This window comes from Haemaphysalis longicornis, unplaced genomic scaffold (assembly GCF_048455015.1).
Source record: "Haemaphysalis longicornis isolate Haplotype H1 unplaced genomic scaffold, Haemaphysalis longicornis Haplotype H1 scaffold_1, whole genome shotgun sequence".
Taxonomy (NCBI): Eukaryota; Metazoa; Arthropoda; class Arachnida; order Ixodida; family Ixodidae; genus Haemaphysalis; species Haemaphysalis longicornis.
In genome coordinates, this window is record NW_027526203.1 from 148,540,084 (window position 1) to 148,559,589 (window position 19,506).

Here is a 19,506-nt window from a genome sequence, read left to right on the forward strand (position 1 = left end):
CGATTCTAACGCGCATGCGATTTTTCGACCTATTTTTCCGGAAAAAAGGTGCGCGTTAGAATCGGGTAATTACGGTACATGCATGTCCCTCTCAAATTTTTTGACTCAATATATATCAAAATCAAAATACAAACAGCTGCGCTCAAATTTTGCATTGCGGAGTATCGTAATCGTCGGTCAATTTTTATCAGCAGTCCTGTGCAAGCTCTTGGTTGCGCCGTCCATGAACAAAAAATACCAAGAAAATGCCGAGCGCACGTGAGCGTGCGCCTCGTGCGGAGCGCCCGGCATTGTTCAACTCCACCTTCGAGAACACTCTGCCCAGCGTTCGTGGCCTGATCTCTCGCCGCAAGCATCAACATGGCCCGAACACCCGCAAACACAGGCCTGAAAATATGGCAGTGGAATGCCAACGGGTTTCGCTGCCGAAAGGCGGTCCTCCAACAACACCTACAAAGCATCGACTCACCTCCCGATATCATCATGGTACAGGAGACCCACACGGAGAGTGCACCGACCCTGCCTGGTTACCGAGCGCACGCCAGCCCTCCGAGCGCGAGAGACTGTGGCAAGGGGACAGCGCAGGGAGTGTGTACTTTCGTGAAAAAGGGACTCACATTCATCAAGCATGACCACTTCCTCGACCGCAGCACCATAGAACACTGCGCGACCGAGGTGGTGGTCGGCAAGAAACGACAGGAAACCCTCCTGCTCGTCAACATTTACAGCAATCCAACGCACCGGCAACAAAAGTTCAAAGCCCTATTACACAAAGCGACACGCACGGCAGCAAACGAAACAATAGTTATCGGGGGCGACTTCAACGCCCCACACAAAGAGCTGGGATACAGCCGCACAACCACCAAAGGGAGAGATCTTCTCGACGAAGCCAACGCTGCAGGATACACCCTCTACTCGGACCCAGAAACCCCCACCCGCATCGGGACCTCCACGACAAAAGACACGAACCCGGACTTGACATTCATCCGACTGTCAACCAAGACTAAGGGAGACGTCACGTGGACCAATACGGGCTGCAGCCTGGGAAGCGACCACTACATCCTGGAAGTCGTAATCCCAACAAGTGTACACCATACAACCGCACCACGCCGCCAGCACAAACTCACCAACTGGACACAATTCCGCAAGACCCTAGAAGATTCCCATCAACTGCAAGACATCACAGACATCGAAGAGTGGACGTCAGCCGTCAAGCAAGCGGCGACTGAAGCCACCACCGAAATCGACACCGACGAGGACATCATCCAAGTCGACAGCAAATTAGCCCACATGATCGAAGCTCGCAAATCGCTACAACGCCGATGGAAACGACAGAGACATAACCGCAAACTCCGAAAGAAAGTGGCCGAGATAGGACGAGCCATCGAAAAGTACAGTCAAGAACTGTGTACCCAACAGTGGTACGCCATGTGCAGCGCAGCCGACGGTCAACTACACAAGGGCCAGACATGGAAGCTCCTCCGCCACCTCCTGGACGAGACATCGACGAGGGGTTGCCAACAACACAGGCTCTCCCAAACCATGCACGCAGCACTAAAGGAGTTGGGAGAAGAAGAGACAGGCAAGCGCATCAATGCAAAATATCTGCCCAGTACCCCTGCAGAACAGCACGAAGATTACCAAGGAATCGACAATCCAAACCTGGATAAAGACATCGAGGAGTGGGAAGTCCGGGCCGTGCTACAGGAACTCAACTGTAAGTCCGCAGCCGGTCCCGACCAGATCTCCAACAAAGCCTTACGAAATTTGAACGATGGGGCCATCACGGCCCTAACGAAATACTACAACCGCTGCTGGCAAACTGGCAAGCTACCGTCGCAGTGGAAAACGGCCCGCACGGTGCTCATACCCAAACCCGGCAAACCCCCCAGCATAGACCACCTCCGCCCAATCTCACTAACGTCATGCGTGGGAAAGGTGCTCGAGCACGTACTACGAAACAGGTGGCAACGTTACCTCGAGCGAGAAGGCCTCTATCCGGACACCATGCTAGGGTTCCGGGAGAAGCTCAGTACCCAAGATGCTATGCTGTTACTACAACACGAAGTCCTCGACACGACAGTCCCCACCAGAGACAACAGAGCAGTGCTCGGCCTCGACCTCCAGAGCGCCTTCGACAAGGTGTACCACTCGGCCATCTTGAAGCAGGTCTCTCGGTTAGGAATTGGCCAACGCACCTACAACTACATCCGGGACTTCCTGTCCAGTCGAACCGTCAAGATCCAGGCGGGAAACCTGCAACTCCAAGAACGAGCGCTGGGCAGCATAGGAACTCCACAAGGCTCAGTAATATCGCCATTACTCTTCAATTTGGTCATGATTGGAGTGGCCAACCGCCTGCTCTCGGAGGTCCCGCAAGTCCGCTACACTATATATGCGGACGACATCACGCTGTGGGTCTCCGGGGGCAGCGACGGCCACATAGAAGAAACGCTACAAGCCGCCATCAACACCATTGAAAGCCACCTTGCAGACACGGGCCTTAAATGTTCACCACAGAAGTCACAACTCCTCATCATCCCACCACCGGGAAGATACCGGAAACAAGCCGCCCAAGGCGCAGAAAAGATCACAATACACACAAGCGATGGCACCGTCATCCCAAGAGTCACGATGCTCCGAGTGCTCGGAATGTTCCTCGAAGCAAGCAGAGGTAACGGAACCACAGTCGACAGACTGGTGACCAAACTGGGGGCGGCTGCACGCCTCATCAAGCGCGTGGCCAACCGGCATCGAGGCATGAAAGAGGCAAGTCTCCTCCGGCTGGTCCAATCATTTGCAACAAGCCACGTGTCTTACATCGGGGCCTTTCACGGCTGGAAGGCCCACGAACGAGACAAAATCAACGCTGCGATACGCAAGACCTACAAGGCTGCCCTGGGACTCCTCAATTGCGCCAGCACGGCCAAACTACTTGAGCTGGGCGTCCACAACACCCTAGAAGAAATTGCGGAGGCCCAGCGGACAGCCCAAATAGAACGCCTCAGGAGGACTAAGACGGGGAGGAACATACTCACCAGACTGGGCTTCTCAGAGGCAGAAACACCGCAAACACAAGCAGCCCCCTCCCTACCGGAAGGCGCCAGGCGACGACTCCAAGTCTCACCAATGCCCAGGAATGTCAACCCGGCCAACAACCCGGGAAGACGCGCAGCACGAGCAAAGACCCTTACAGACACATACGCTGCCGACACCGGGGCCCTCTTCGTCGACGCAGCAAAATACCCACATATACAAGACGCCTACGTGGCCGTGGTGGTCAAGGCCACCACCGGCGAAATCTGCAACGCCTGCAGCGTCCGAGCATCGTCGGCAAGCCAGGCGGAAGAGATGGCCATAGCGTTGGCACTCACGGATCCCCGATGCTCCACAATCCTGAGTGACTCGCGCTCAGCCATCAAGAACTACGCAACAAACACGGTGTGCAGCGAAGCAGTGAAAGTGATACGGTGCAGTGAAGTGCGTAAACCAGTGCGCGACGCAGTGCCCACCACCCATCTAAGGTGGTTCCCGGCACACACTACCACATGCAGCAACGGGTGCAGTAGCAGCAACCCCAACCGTAACGAGACGGCGGACGCCGCCGCGCGAACTCTCACCAGATGCGCGACGACCACCACCTCCCTCGTCTCAACGGCTGGGGCGGACTGCGAAGACTGTGAAAGGTGTGGTGCAGTGAACGCCGACACAGGCGACCGAGACGACGAACAAAACGATCCCATACAAGAGTATTCAGAAGTGCTGGGGTGGTACAGGTACGGTCGTCGGACCATGCCCCCACCCCACCCTAAACTCACGCGAGAACAAGCAGTGCTTTATAGGCAGATACAGACGCGATCAGTGCTGACTCCGGCGCTCGCGCGCCACGTGTGCCCGGAAGTGTTCCGCAGCGACGTGTGCAGTGTGTGCAAAAACTCTAAGGCGACCCTGACCCACATCTTGTGGAACTGTGAACTACACCCCACAGAAGCGGCAGCATTCCCTGGACGGCTGCCAGAAGACATAGAAAGAGCAGTGCATTCACACGAACTAGCAAGTCAGCTACTGGCAGTCCAGCGGCTCGAGGTGGCTCTCTCCCGGCAAGCGCGAGAGACTGAGCCTGCGGGTGGTCGAGGACACGTCCCCAACGGCCATCTGCGGGCTGGTCCAGCGTAGGCTGGGGAGGCAACATCCCGAAGACGCCATAAACAAAGTCGGGTGGCGGGCGACCCTGCGTGGTTCCCCAACCACCTCCGCAGGACATTTTCAATAAAGTTTATTTCTCTCTCTCTCTCTCTCGCCGAGGTCAAGAAGCCAGTCGCCGCCGGTTCTAGCACGCGCTAACGCGGCCCTGCAGACAACACACTCCGGGCCTGCCAGTTATGGAGGCCTTTCAGCGGCAAGTTCGGAAATCCATGGCACTCCGACGCAGGAAGAGGGGCTGCCAGCTCTGCTGTTTCTTTAGCCTTGCACCACTATAGTGGAAGCTCCGCCAATTTTTTTTTTTTTTAATTTTCCCGATTACGCTTAAAGTGCGCGTATTTCGAACATTGCCTTCGCGTGCAGTCGTAAAGGAAAGAGGAAGAAAGAACAAACTGCCGTGCGTCCAAAGATCCTAGGTTTAGGTACCAGTGCGTAGTGGTATTCAGTTAATCGGACCTGCGTAGTGCTCAAGTATGCCTCTGCGATTCCGGTGCACACGTCAAGCTAGCGCTTACTGCGCAATCTACATATTCACTGAAGGCTAGGAAGCAGAGCCAGAGCTTTCGGGATGTGATCTAGGTGGGAGATGAAGAAAGAGAGGCTGGGGTGCGTTCTTAGTAAGAACGAAGGATGGATGGGAAGGAGAGCATGTGGGATAGGACGGCTGGCGAGGGCGCCCATGGGTGCAGTGAAGAAGGTGGTGACGGGGTAAAATATGTTTGAGATGCCGAAGAGGCACGAAGCCTCTCGGAAATGGCGGTGAGGGGCGCAGTGCAAATGGAAGCGGCGGGAAGCGTGGGGCTGAATAGGGATGGTCGGCGGGGTATGCAGCGTTTGCCAGGTGCGTAGGCGCATACCCGGGAGATGTATTCGGCTTAGCGCATTTGCTTGAGAATTGATGCTGGTGACGCGGGACCAGGAACCCTTACCAACGTGAAACGAGGCAGGTTTAGAAGCTAATACGAAAGTAACGAATGTAGCAGTGTATGGGTTGGTAGCATGCTGAGCGAAGTTACGGAGGGCTGTTCGGCCTTCGGAGAAACCACACTGGCGGTAGCTGTGACGGTGATAAACGCGTGCTCCGTCGCGAAGAGAATGACATATTCTTCAAAGAAAAATGAATGCGGTGTAAAAGAAAGCAAACTGAGATGTGTCCGAGGAGGGGAATTGTAATAAGGAAGCAGTGCCTGCTATCTAAGAGGTGCGGGTGCTGGCGTTAGTCCAGTAAAGCACGGAACTCTTAGCGAGTATTGATTTGCACGACGAAAGCCATAAAGGCGAAAGCAGCAGCGAGTAATTCATACGAGCATGGTGTAAATGTGTGAAACGTTTCAGCGCGTTTCCTGTACTTTGATGGAGTGCAATAGCAAAAAAGAAAGTTTGGAACAGGAAATTAAAGTACATTGATCTAGGGCAAATATTACAGAACAAAGAAACGAAAGGCCGCCGCACATCCGCGGTTCAGCGAAAAAACAATGTATAGAGAAACTGAGAGAAGTGTTGCTCCTCGTCTTCTGAGCGATTTTTAGAGATAAAGCGAGATTAAAGCGAAGCTTAATTTCTGTGCCTCACTGATGATGTTCATCGCTTCACTGGTGCCATCCATCGTTACGTCGAAAACGCACTGCAGGAAAGCCAGCTTACACAATGGGTTTCCGCAAAGGCACATCAAGCGCTTCAAGAAAACAACGCTTCCCGCGGTCGGAATCGAACCTCGGTCCCTGGCGTTAGGAAGCCTACGTCTATCCAATTGCACTATTCAGACACCGCCAAAACAGTTTGGATTTTGGACTTTGACTAAACAAAGGTTGCATGGAAGAACTGAGCTTCGCGCGTTAGGCATCTTTCTATTAAGAAGTGAGCTTCTACTTTTTGGCTCTGCTCGATTGCAGCAACGTTTTTAGATTAGCGCAGCTGGCAAACTGCATCTTTGAGGCGGCACCTATTTGTCGCCATTCCGAGAGTTGGCGCTGGCGTTGCGTTGAGATCTGCTTAGAGTAGCGAGGCTCGCCCCGGCCATGTGTTTTCGCTGTGCTGTTGGTGCTCGCCTGTTCGTCACGTATGCATTCACGTATTAACTCTGTGCTGTAATCGTGCATACGTATTTCAGTGGATCTCTGAAGTGGCGGTGCGGTTTGTTGACGTGCTGCGCGCCGGGCTGCCGTTCAGGGTATGCTTCGGCAGCGGCAACGTCCGTGCCGCGGCATTTTTTCAAGCTCCCGAAGGATCCTGGCGGATTGAAGGCGTGGGAAAGCGCGATTCCGCGGAAAAAAAAAATCAAGGTTACGTCATAAACATACGTTTATGACATTCATTGTGAGCCTTCAGTCATCGTCAACTGTTACGTCGTGAACGGTCAAACTGTACGGATACCGCGAGGCAGGTGGACCCTGAGGGAGAGTGCGGTGCCCTATATTTTTGTATACTTGAGCATTTGTCGAAACCAAAGACGCCAAAGTTATGCAGAAAACCACCCAAAGGGAGGACAGTGGTTCCCGCCCATGTTGCGTCCTGCCAAAATGATGGGCCTTTCTGCGACAAAACTGGCGCAAGTGACGGTATGAGTGGTGTAAAGAGCACCGAAATCAGCACGTACGTTAGGAACTGGGCTGTGGTTCGCGGTTATGTCCAACATTCAAATCACAGAATGTGAAGGCTTCGTCGACCCAAGTTACCTTCTATAAGCTCGAAAATTCTGGGGGCATTGTGCTGATTGAGAAGGGTGTATACTAGTCTGGCAAAACTTGTCGGTTGAAGTTAGTTCGAGAGGTGTGCTTGTCCCGCCGTGCAGCTACAGCGATAAAAACGGGAATATTCACCCGCAGCTGACAAGCCAGAAGAATGCAGCAGCATTTCATCGCTACATAGTTGCCTTAAAGATCAGCCCTTTGAACAAGTGTTACCAGTTTCCAGGCATTTCATCCACAACAGCCGTGAAAGGGCAGTGTGTGTGTCACAACAACAAATGCACGCTGCTGTTAGGTCAAAACATTTACCCTACCCGGCGCGAATACGTCGCGCTGTTGTATGTAAGACGTTGTATGTAAGACGTACAACTTGTTTTACGCGGGTTCGATTCCCAGCCGCGGCGGCCGGTTTTCTGATAGAGGCGGAAAGCGAAAACACCCGTGTGTTTGAGGTTCCGCCGCACGTTAAAGATCCCCTACGTGGTCAAAATTATTCAGGAACCCTCCGCTACGGCGCGCCTCATTGTCTGTGAGCGTCATCGCGTTAAACCACCTAATCAATCAATCTGACTACTGAAAACTGGAAAGTGTTGCCTATCTAAGAAATATTTAAGAAATCACTCTCACACGCAGAATTTCCGAGTGATTGGAAATACGCAAAAATTAGCCCAATACCAAAAAAAATCAAATGAATCATTGCCCTCTGCTTATCGGCCCATTTCTATATTGTGCACGTGTGTCAAAGTGTTTGAGCACATAATATTCAAGCATATATCAGCCTATCTCGAAAACAATAGGCTACTCGACAATCGACAGCACGACTTCCGTAGGAACTTTTCTACGGTAACGCAGCTGCTCGAAACTACCCATGATCTTGCATCCGCTATCGACAGGCAACGTCAAGTAGATGTAATTTTTTTGGACTTTGAAAAAGCCTTTGACCGGGTGTCGCATCCAAAACTCATTCTTAAGTTAAAATCAATCTTGAAAAATGATTCATTGATAGCTTGGATTAAAGCGTATCTGTTATGTAGGCGCCAAGTGGTATGCATTGAAGAAGCAAGTTCCAAACCCGCCGATGTAGAGTCTGGAATCCCCCAGGGTTCAGTTATAGGACCACTTCTCTTTCTAATATTTGTCAATGATATAGCCTGCAACATGCCTATACAAGTAAAACTATTCGCGGATGATTGCGTATTATACCATGAGATTAAAACTTCCAGTGACCAAACAACTTTAAACTCCTCATTAAACCAAATACACGAATGGTGCTTAAAGTGGCAAATGACAATAAATTTTGAGAAAACGGTTGCAATGACTGTAACTCACAAAAAACATCCGCTCATATTCCAATACCATGTCAATAATCGATGTATAAAAGCAGTAACTACATACAAATACTTAGGCGTAGTCTTTACGTCTGACTTCCGGTGGAACGACCACATAACACACATTGTGAATAAGGCAATGAAAAAACTTGGATACCTCAGAAGAACCCTCGGAAAATCAACGCGCGAAATTAAGCTATTAGCATACAAAACATATATCAGGCCTGTGTTAGAATATGCAGCAGCAGTTTGGGATCCCTACATTGATAAGATAGAAAATGTGCAGAGGAAAGCTGTTAGGTTTATTTTTAACTCTTATAGCTGGCACACATCTCCATCAAGCCTTTTACAGTCAGCAAACTTGGAAAAATTGCAGGCCCGACGTTACCGAGATAGGTTAAAACTATTCTATCTCATATATTATGATAAACTCGGCATACCAAAAACTAAGTACATTGCACCGATCCAACCGCGCTCAACCCGGTCATACCACTCAAAACAGGTCAAGGAATTTTCATGTCGTACAGATGCCTTCAAACAGTCCTTTTTCCCCCGCACAGCAGCTGATTGGAATACTTTACCGTTTAACACGGTTAACTCCAACTCTGTACCTGCGTTCCTAAACGAACTGCCATAACCGTTTTTCCAGTTTGTATTGCGGTAAAAAATGTTGCGGTCTGTTTGTCTGTTGTTTTAGTTTCCAACGAGTACGTTGTAATCTTACCTAGTACATTGCTTCCATAAGTTTGTCATAACCATGGCTTGTAACTAGCTCTTCCGCGCATACAAGTGTGTATGTGTGTGCGTGTAAAACTATGTCGATATTGTATAGTATTGTCTGTTGCATAATCACGCGACCTGTCCTTCTCCTCACTGTTATTTTGGTGAATATTCTTGTACCACTTTCCCCCACTCCTGCTTAAAGCCTGGCAATCAGGCTAGCAGTATGTCAATAAATAAATAAAATAAAATAAATAAAATCTGTATATTGCAAAAAGAAACGAGCAGGAAAAATCTATGCAGAAAAAGTTAGGAAGACAGCACAAAAGATGGCTCAGCGGAAAAGACTATCAGGGTAAACGCTTACAATAATGGGAATATCCGGGCTACGAGAAGATAAATGAAAGTTTCGGTGGCCCTAATAGACAATCCATCAGATTTACAAACCAACAAAAAAAAGAATAGCCCTACAAACATTCTCATCCGAGAAAAATGTTTATTTCTTTTAAGAAACCATACCTTTAAAAGAAATGAAAACGTTTGAGAAACATTGGTTTAACAATTTGCTTAATTTTTCCTTGTTAATAATAAATCCAACTACTGTTGCAGCACTTAGTTTCCTATCGGCTCACTTGATCAGTTTTGTTGGGATTGTAAATATGTTCCTGTGAAAATGTACCTACTGCATTTGCTTCCACGGCCTAAATAAAAATGTCAAGGCATCTTTCTTTATTCCAAGCCGGTGGTCGACTATTGTAAATTTTCCGGTAGTTTCAGCCCGGTAAGACGTGTTCGGGTATGCTTTAAATATTATTGAGCTATAAGGGATCACGTACTGGGGAAAACTAGGCGGCCGTTTGAACGGGAAGCAGCTGAAGGCAAGCGCACTGTGCAGACTTTGCCTTGCCTTTTTCTCATCTTAAGTACAACTTGTTTCTCGTCATAATGTCGATAAAAATGTAAAGCTCCTGTCACTAAAGCGTAAGATTAGAGCGAAGTTGGATTATGCATTTCGAAGAAGAACGTTAACGGTGTGGGGTGGTCGTTCACCGGCGCCTTTCCAAGCAAGGAGTATACCAAACGACACCACAGACGACACGCCGAGACTGATCTCAACTAGAGTTCCTGTATATGCTCCCTACGGGAGCATCTAATCTCAACGCTACCTCAGCGCCACCGCCTGGTCGGCGGCAGTATAGGCCCGCGCCGCGGTACTGGAAAGCCGCGCTCTTTGCCAACTAACCTCATCCTAAAAACGTTGGCTGAGGATGACTTTTTCTTTTTCCTGTGAAAATCATTCATTCTTCGGAATGAAACATATATAAACGACATCATAATCAGATGGTTATACTATCAGCCGCTCATATTAGTAATCATGGGTATAAACAGCTGCAATATAACGAACTATTTTTTCTAACCGCGGAGAGTCAGCTAGCGGCCAAACAACGCTTGTGGGCGGAGCTGCACTCTTACCCTGTCATCAACTATAGTTTAGCAGACGACAACCACCGCAGCCTACCACTCGGGATATGCTGCAGGCAAAGAGAAACCTCCTTGGCTGCAGGCCACGAGCCTCGCGCAAATTCGAATGGGCGTCTTCTTCTTTCTTTTTCAATGTCCCCGATGAGGCCACATGCTAAGTCGGAAAAGGATGCAAATCTTTTGCGCCATTTGTGTTACTTAAATTTAAACACTTTCGTTCTGTTTCTCAGCATAAGCAACATATGTGCGAAATGCACGGCAGGAGAACACACATTTCTTCTATGACGTCGCTATTGTTTGTCACGCCGTTGCCAATCCATGCACTGTGATAGCTGACGTCATACCACGCTGTGCGAGCTGGTTAGAAGCGGAGGGAGGTGGTGGCAGAGGCAGCAGCAGCGAAGAAGACGGAGCAGCAGTCGGGAGAACGGAGACTGGCCCCCGGGTGCCCACCGCACCACGTCTCGGGAAGGAATGCAGCGGCCCAACGCCGAGTCATTCCCGAGACTCCGCCGTGCTGCAGCGCGAGGAAGCCCTGCAGCTGGAGTTATCCGCTGGGCGGGACGATTCCAAAACGCCGTCAGCGGGACCCGTGCTACGACGGGGACCGCACAGGGCTTCGCCAGAGTCGCCTGCCACTGCTTGGGCGGTCGGGATAGAGGCGACAACCTGGGCGCTGCGCTCGACGTCCTGCGCCAACCGGAGGACACAGTGTCAGCAGCGACGCCGAATGCCATGGCTGAGCCTTGTGGTCCCCCCTGGTTGCTGCTCCTGGTGCTGCTCATCACACACGAGAACAGTAGGAAGATGCTGGCGGTGATTTTAAACAACTGTGGAATAAATAGGGCGCGAGATAGTGCATGATGATGGACGAACTGAAATACGGCAACATCCTGTTCGTCGAACCACTCGGCCCAACCATGCAATGATGAACGCGCATGTCGAGACTTGTCATCGGAGTCGTGAACATTGTGTTTTTTGGTTGTTTATTTATACATACTGCGTGTGTCTTACCATTTTAGATTTACTCAATAGCCTGCAGTTGATACAGCTCGAGACAGCAGTCTCTCGGCAGACGTAATAAACTATGATACTTGCTACATAAGTTGTTAATACCTCATACGATATGTGTACTGCAGAGTTTTTTGTAATTAAAATGTCTTGCCTTGACCTTTTTTGCTTTATTTCGTCCATTTCACCTGATTTGTTTGTCAATGATGGGAATATAGAGAGTTGTATAGTTTTTCCTTTTTTCGGTACAACTGTAGGTTCAGCAACCAGTGATGCCATGAATAAGTCGATGATGTAGTACTCGATGCGTATGTAATGAATACAAAATATTTCTTCAAGCGCATGCGCCGGATAATCAATGTTAACATGTCCTTCAGAAATAGCTTTTTAAGAATGCCTGACTATGTTGCCAGGATTTATAATAAACGTCCTCAGGGTCATCGAGATGCGTCAATATTGAGGTATCCTTGCAAGCAACTACTTGAAAGGTTTATCTAAAGCAATCAGAAAAGAAAAAAATGCGCGATAAATATCTGCCTAAAAACAAGCGAAATCCACCGAGTCACCAATACTCCCGGGGGGAACAGCTGTGCGTGGTCGCAGCGGTGCTGGGAACCCGCCGTGGGAACCCACCGTGGTGGCTCAGTGGTTAAGGCGTTGTGCTGCTGAGAACGAGGACGCAGGTTCGATTCCCGGTCGCGGCGGCCGCTTTTTTGATGAAGGCGAAAAGGAAGAACGCCCGTGTGGTCGCGATTTCGGCGCACGTTGAAAATCCCCAGGTGGTCAAAATTATTCCGGAGCCCTCCACTGCGGCGCGCCTCACCGCCTGTGTAGCGTCGGCGCATTAAACCCCACAATCAATCCAATCATTCCCATGGCGTTTCATCGCCATGCACCAGTCGAAAGAATCAGCTGTTTTAAAGACAAAGCTAGCTCATGAAGACGACAACTATGATGATGATGATGATGATGATGATGCTATCGATGAGTTAGGCTGTTGTCGATCGCCATGACCAACACAACTCTACGTCGCAGGGTTCTAGTTTTTGATGATTAACCGGGCATGTAGAGGTCCTTCATATAGTGGTTGCAAGGGGAGGAGGGGGGGGCCCATTGCTGACGCTACCAACCCAGCAATGCGGGACCCCACCTCCGTCCTGGTCATGCTCGAAGGCATCCCCCCCATCCCCGACCTTCGACACAACGGGTTACTTTGGATCCCTAACTGTCGCTAATGTACACGATCTGAAGAGAAGCAAAAATCAGGTATGCCAGGGTCTGGCATACCCGATCGGGTATGCACGATTTAAAACTATATATCCCCGTAATTTAAATCGACAAATATGCCTTGAACGGCAATTTAATCTCGCTGGGGAATGTTCTAGAAAGAAAAAATGTCTATATCTTTTCTTGTTCTCAACGGCCGCCGTAGGGAAAGGAATTTCCTGTGTTTACTGTGTTGAATTCTACTGCGGAAAAATAGTAGCTTTCCCCCGGCACTCCGACCCGATTATTGGCGCCATCTGCTTCCCACCTAGGGATTACTAGGGACTAGCGATCGGCTGCCGGCGGCGCGCCGTTGCGCGCACCGCCGGCAGCCGATCGCGGAGGCCATGGTCACGCCATGGTTCAGAGAGAGAGAGAGAGATAACATCTTTATTGGCCGGCTAGAAGTTAATCAGGGGTACCAGCCTCCTGAAGGGGAGGCAGCGCCCTCGATTGCTGGCGTTGGAGGGCCTCCAGAGCAAACTGGACGGCCCTTCAGGTGCTGACTTTCCCCGTCCGCTCGGACGGTTGGTCTTCCCTCCTGAATACAAGTCCCCGGGGAACTTTGAATGCGACAGCTTTATTACTTCCCCTGGCGATACTTGTCAAGGATTGCTTCACTGCTGCACCGTGTGTCTGTTTTGCTGGTTCCATGAATCTATACCGTAATGCAGATTCGTAGCTTCGCAATGCGGAGCTACGAATTGTCTGCGGTATGGCAAATAAACGACAAGGACGAAGAAAGGTAGGATAAAGAAAAAAATCTGAAAACACGATGTAGCAGTTCTCTGAATCACGCGCTATGAACCGACGAGGTGTGAACTCTCGGTTTGGTCGTGCCTGCCATGGCTTTTACACCGAAGCTGTCTGTGTCTGGGATCCAGCAGATCATCTCCGGCAACAGACCAAACGTAGGCCAACAATTTTCAGCGCATAGAAAATTCATAAAAAATGACGGAAAGGTCCTAGGGCATATTTTGATATAAGGCGTAAATTTCTCCTGAAAGCGTCTCTGGTCCCTTCCATAGCACCGCCATGCCTTCCTGCGCTACATAGACCCTGAGCTCAAGGTGAGGCTGCCAGAGATACTTCAGCGCCGATTAGAGACGATATACCACCGACTTCGTCTCAACGCAACGCTTACGAAGTCATACCTTTTTCGGCTTGGTGTCACCAAAAACCCTTACTGCGACAACTGCGGATCGGCGGAAACCGTGGAGCATCTGCTGTTGGAATGCTCCGCATATATCAACACAAGGTGCAGACTTTTGCAGGAACTGGAGCGCTTCAGCCCAGGACCAATTACCTTGAAAGCACTCCTTGGTCCATGGTCATCCGCACCAGCTCAACGCAAAGTACTGGCGGCGTTGTTCGCCTACCTGGACAGGATTGGCGTCATTGCAGTGATTTAGAGTTAAAAAAAAAGACTTTTAAATCACACTACAGACACGAACTGAGCGTCATCTTTTTGTTATTTTTTTCTCTTTTATTTCGGCTCATTCTTCCTCTTTCTTCTGCGCTGTAATCTATCGGGCACTTTCTTTCTCCCTTTTCCCCTTCCCCCGCCGAGTAGCATGTCGGGGTCGAAATTGCGGCAAACATCTCGGCTTTCTCTAATACAGAGCCTTCTCTCTCTCTCTCTCTCTCTCTCTCTCTCTCTCTCTCTCTCTCTCTCTCTCTCTCTCTCTCTCTCTCTCTCTCTCGCTCGCTCGCTCTCTCTGCTCCTGAAAATATGTCTTCCAAACAATGCGTTTGTGTCGACATGGGAAGCCGACAGTTATCTTCCCGAGGTTTTTTCCCCGGGGCTTCTCCTCCAAGCCTCAGAAGTGCCGAGAATCTGACCCCAGGGATCTTCAACCGACAAACTGAGCTTCCGACACAAAACTGTGCATTTATTTACATTACACTCGTGCGGCTAAAAACCAGCGCTTGGTGTAGCCCGAAGACGACGGGACGAGAGCTCCGGCGCCCGAACCGCGTCTGTCCGTCTTCATCTTCCCTTCATCTTGCCGCTGAGGACCGGGCGAAGGGGGAAAAGCGAGTCCTCTCCGTCGGGTTCCAGCCCCACGCCGGTGGCCGTTCGGACATCCGGTGCAAGCAGGCGCCGCCTTTTGCGGAATGTGCGGCGTCTGAAAGCGCCGCGCGACACGACTTTTCCGTGTCCGCACTGCTCTTCCCAGGGACCGCGCCAGTTAGTGCGTCGAAATGCCCGACACCGGCTTCAAAGGAAGCTTGGTATTTGTGAGCTGGCTTTCCCACATTATGTGCTGCACAGTGAAGCATGGCCATCTCGGAGGGAGTACGGTTGCAGGCCCACTCTAATGCAGAGCACTTTAGGGGGCTCGCCTTGTCATCGTAGCTCGCTCGCTGGACCCAAGTAGAGCCACACGGCGTTCCGTCGTAGCGGCTGTCGTCACGGCGTAACCCAGAGGCATCGAAAGCCAAGCAGTTTATATAGTCATAAGCGTTCGAAACTCGTGAACCTCTGGCGCTTGTCATGCATCTCCCCGTTGTTTAGCGCAAAGAAAACTGTAGGTACATTTGAGGCAAAATATACGTGATTTACCAGCAGCGCCCGCGTTCATTTAGTTAGGAAAGCTCGTTGGGTTGGTTTTTACGGTAGTAAGCGAATAAAAGTGACACTGCAACGCCGGCACGCGCGGGAGGACAAGCAAGCACAAAAATAATAGAACTCCCGCTGGCACATTTTCAGGCAGGGGGCGCGCGAGCACTACGAAGGCGGGAAATATGAATTGCATGGGGTGGTAGCAGTGAGCGGATACGGCGCTGCAGCCCATTATGGCGAATCACAGCTCTGCACTTCCGACAGCTTTCAGGTTGAGTGGAAGGGCTTTAATTTTTACGCCTGTCCATCGCCGCCACCTCTTTTCGGAGTCGTGTAAGCTCCTCACCACGCACGACGTTTCTCTTCCCTTGACATTGCGCAATGCCGCGCCCTCTTCGGCGGCCACCTGTGCGGCGCACTAGAGACGTCATTGTCGCCAACCGCCAATCCTGTGTGTCCTTTTCGTGTGTCGTAGAGATCGCACCACTGTCCTGATAATTCAACATAGCAAATATACAATATAACTAAATCCCAACACAGCAAATCCCAAAAATTAGCGTTGAGCGTACGCAAAGGCAACAAACGCTCTACTAAAACTCCCTAGTGTAGCGCGTAGCGTTAACATCTGTGTGTCGCAGAAAAGCTGGTGTCGTTCATCGTGCACATCCTGTAGCGCCACCCCGCTGCGCACACCGAAACCCTAGGGATCGTAAGGCGCTGCCCCAACAGATGGCGTGCGAGGAGGAGCGGAAAGGTTTCACCGCTCGCTGGCGCCGCTAGGGCGTAAATGCGCAGTAGCGCACGCTAGCTCTTGATACGCGTGTGAAGGATGCGCTGCCGTATATCTGTGCCGGGCGCACTGCAGAGCCTTCCTCATCGCCGAGCGCGATGGCGTTATCGCGTTCTACGCTCAAAAGGTGGAGCTCCAACGTTCTTCATTTTCCGTTAACTATTATTGGAAATCTAGAACGCAAGATGTCGAACGACAAAATGCGGCCAATCTAGGGTCCCTAGAGAAGGCAACAGTAAAGGTTCAAAAAAAAAAGATAGTGTGCAAACAATAAATTAGTGACCTAATACGTGCAGTATGAACGAAATTTTCCTATCAATTGCTGTCATTTAATCCTTTTTTTTTCAAAGGGAAGGCCATTCGACCAAATTTGAGAAGAGGGGGAGAGGCATGGAGGAGTAGCCGAGTAGCAGAAATAGTGGGTCCATGAAGGCCATAGAAGAGATCACTGCAGTCAGCAGAGCCAGGCTAGGGTTGGGATCATATGAGTCACGCAGAGTAAACTATTACGACCGGGGTAGACCCCCGTTTACCCTAATCTTGGCGTATACCTGAGAAGGCCAAGACTGCGTTCCCCACCAGTGATTCAAAGGCGAAGTGGTGGCGCGAATCGTCACCTCAGCGCGCAGTAGTAGAAGGCCAGAATGTGAACCCCAGCTAGGCAGGAAAAGCTAGTGGCGATCAGCTCTTGCGCGGACTTGGTTGCGGGGTCACTTCACTCCGGAAGTCGTAGTTTGTTATAGTGGCTGGCGGAATTGAGGTGCCCCTGAACAAAGTTATGGGATTGTTTTACAGATGCAGCAGCCAGCGATAGCGGACACGAGGACCAGTCTTGCCAAAAGGAAGAGGCAGGGCGTTCGTTTTCCGAATTACAGGCAACGACTCTAACGGTGTCAAAAGCAACTTGCTAGCATGATAGTGCGGGCAAACAAAAATACAAGACTTGGGGAAACCCGGACGTTCATCCATCTGTGAAACCATTCATATTTATGTTGTAATTTTGTAAATATAGAGCTTCTACAGCTCGTTTCTTAACATTTTTTTCTTAACACCAGGGATATACTGGAACCTTACGCATTACAATAATGCCTCACGAAGACGCGGGTACATCGCACAACGCCGCGGAACGTACAATGGACACCTCTAACGCGAACGCCCCTGGCGCCATTGAGCCAACATACCCTCCTCCCATGGATTGCGACGTTCCATGGACTACCGTTGTGCGACACCTCGCACAACGCCGCCGGACGTGCACCAATCGATACCACCAACGTGGAAGCCCCCGGCATCCTACCAATCCTACCATCTGCTACGACGTCCTCAGCGGACGCACTATACACGCCCCCCAATCTCATGGTTAGAGGCTGTGGCCTCTCGCAAGTCCAAACACCGCAACGACAAGCTGGAAAGTACTCCAGAGTACTCCAGAAAGTACTCCAAGGCCGAATGTATGCATGGCTCTGCAATTATCTATCCGACAGGTCACTGTACATGTCTACTAGGGATGGTGACACTGGACTACACACTGTGCGTCGAGGTGTCCCCCAGGGAGGAATTTTAAGCCTGACGTTGTTTAACATTTCCCTAATTGGAATCGAGCAGTGCTTGCCGCCATCCGTTCAAATTTCTCTTTATGCTGATGATATAGGCATTTGGTGCTCAGGAAGCAACCGGCGGATTTTGCGCGCAAGGCTTCAAAGGGCCATTAACTCAATGGCAACCTTTCTGGCAGCACGTGGCCTCGAAATATCGGCGGAGAAGTTTTCGATATCGGCGGAGAAGTGCTGCGATAGCTTTCACCAGGCGTGATCTCTCCCTCTATCTTCTTAAACTTGGAGGCGTTCCTATATCTTACGTTGACAGCCACAAATTTCTAGGAGTGACTTTTGACAAGAACATGACGTGGTCCCCACATATACGACAACTGAGGCACAAGCTTGAGGCGTACGCATCGATCTTCCGCATGATCTCCAGCAGTGCGGGAGGTTGCTCGGTGGAGTCTCTCATCAAGCTCTACAATGCACTCTGCGAGGGATTGATTCGCTACAGCTTGCCTGCCCTCGAGCCTCTTACAAAAACGAACTCACGGCTTCTAGAAGGCTTACAAGCCAAAGTGCTTCGTGTGTGCCTTGGGGTACCTAAAAATACTTCAACCCTTGGGACTCTCAGGGAGAGTAGGCGCCTCTCTCCAATGGTTCTCTGCCAGCAAGAATTTCTTCGTGCACGCTTGCGGTTTGTGACCAGGACTGTCGACCGGAAGCCGAGGTATACGTGCCGAGGTATACGTGTCTTATTACAAGCAGTGTATGAGAGCCCACCAGAGCATACCCAGCCACCATGGACATTTGCCTCCTGGAAAATAACATTAACCGTTCCCGGCATCCAGAGCAAAGCTAAGTTGCCTCTGCCTGCTCTTAAATTCTCTTCATTGGAGCACATTGCTACTACCTACCAAAATTACACTCACATTTTCACGGATGGATCCGTGATGGATACGTCATCTGCCATCGGAATATGGATCCCATCAACCCGCACAAAAATTACCGCAAAAATAGGTCACAAAGCTTCGTCGATGGTCACTGAACTCACGGCCCTGCGTGCTGCATTGGAACACATTTTAACTGCTCCAGTTCAGGCATGGGCAATCTTCACCGACTCTCGAGCAGCCCTTCAGCACCTCATGGTGCTGCCACAAGAGCAGCTTGTTCAAGAAATTAATGGCCTGCACACGCAGGCAATAAACAACCACCACGCCGTTGTTCTGCAGTGGCTTCCATCTCACTGCGGTGTGGCTGCAACGACGAAGCCGACAGAGCTGCTGCATCAGCGCATTTCAGCCCAGTTATTACTCCAGCGCCTTTCACAACGCGAGACGGAGCGACTCTGGCGTCATCGCTTGCCAAGAGTTCTCTGCGATTGCTGTGGACCGACCCAAATGATACCTACAATCCGTTGCACACAATAGACCCAGAGTGTCGATTTCGGATGCCAAGCGGTCTGTGCAAGCGAGACGAAGCTGTCCTGCATCGAATACGACTGAATGTGGCTTACACTAAGCATTTCCTTTTTAAACTACGTCGAGTTTCCTCACCTCTGTGCCCCACCTGTACAGTTCGCGAGGACCTGAAACACGTTCTCTGCGCATGTCCTCGCTACGAACTTGAGCGTACCACGGTAAAGCTTTCTCTGGGCCTGCCCGCATCCGCCCAGATCTCTTCGAGTCACCTCCTTGGGCCCTGGCTTACAACCGGCATGGCAAGTCGCGCAACAAAAGTGCTCTTAACGTTCCTCCGGAGCACTGGACTTGTCAGTGAGCTGTGAACTCTCAGACAAATGACTATATCGCCTGATTGTGTGTGTGTTTTTTATGTGCGTCTGTGTGTTTGAGTATTCATGTGTAAGTGAGAGTTTTCATTAATTTTCATCACACCTTCACCCCCATTTGGTGTAGCA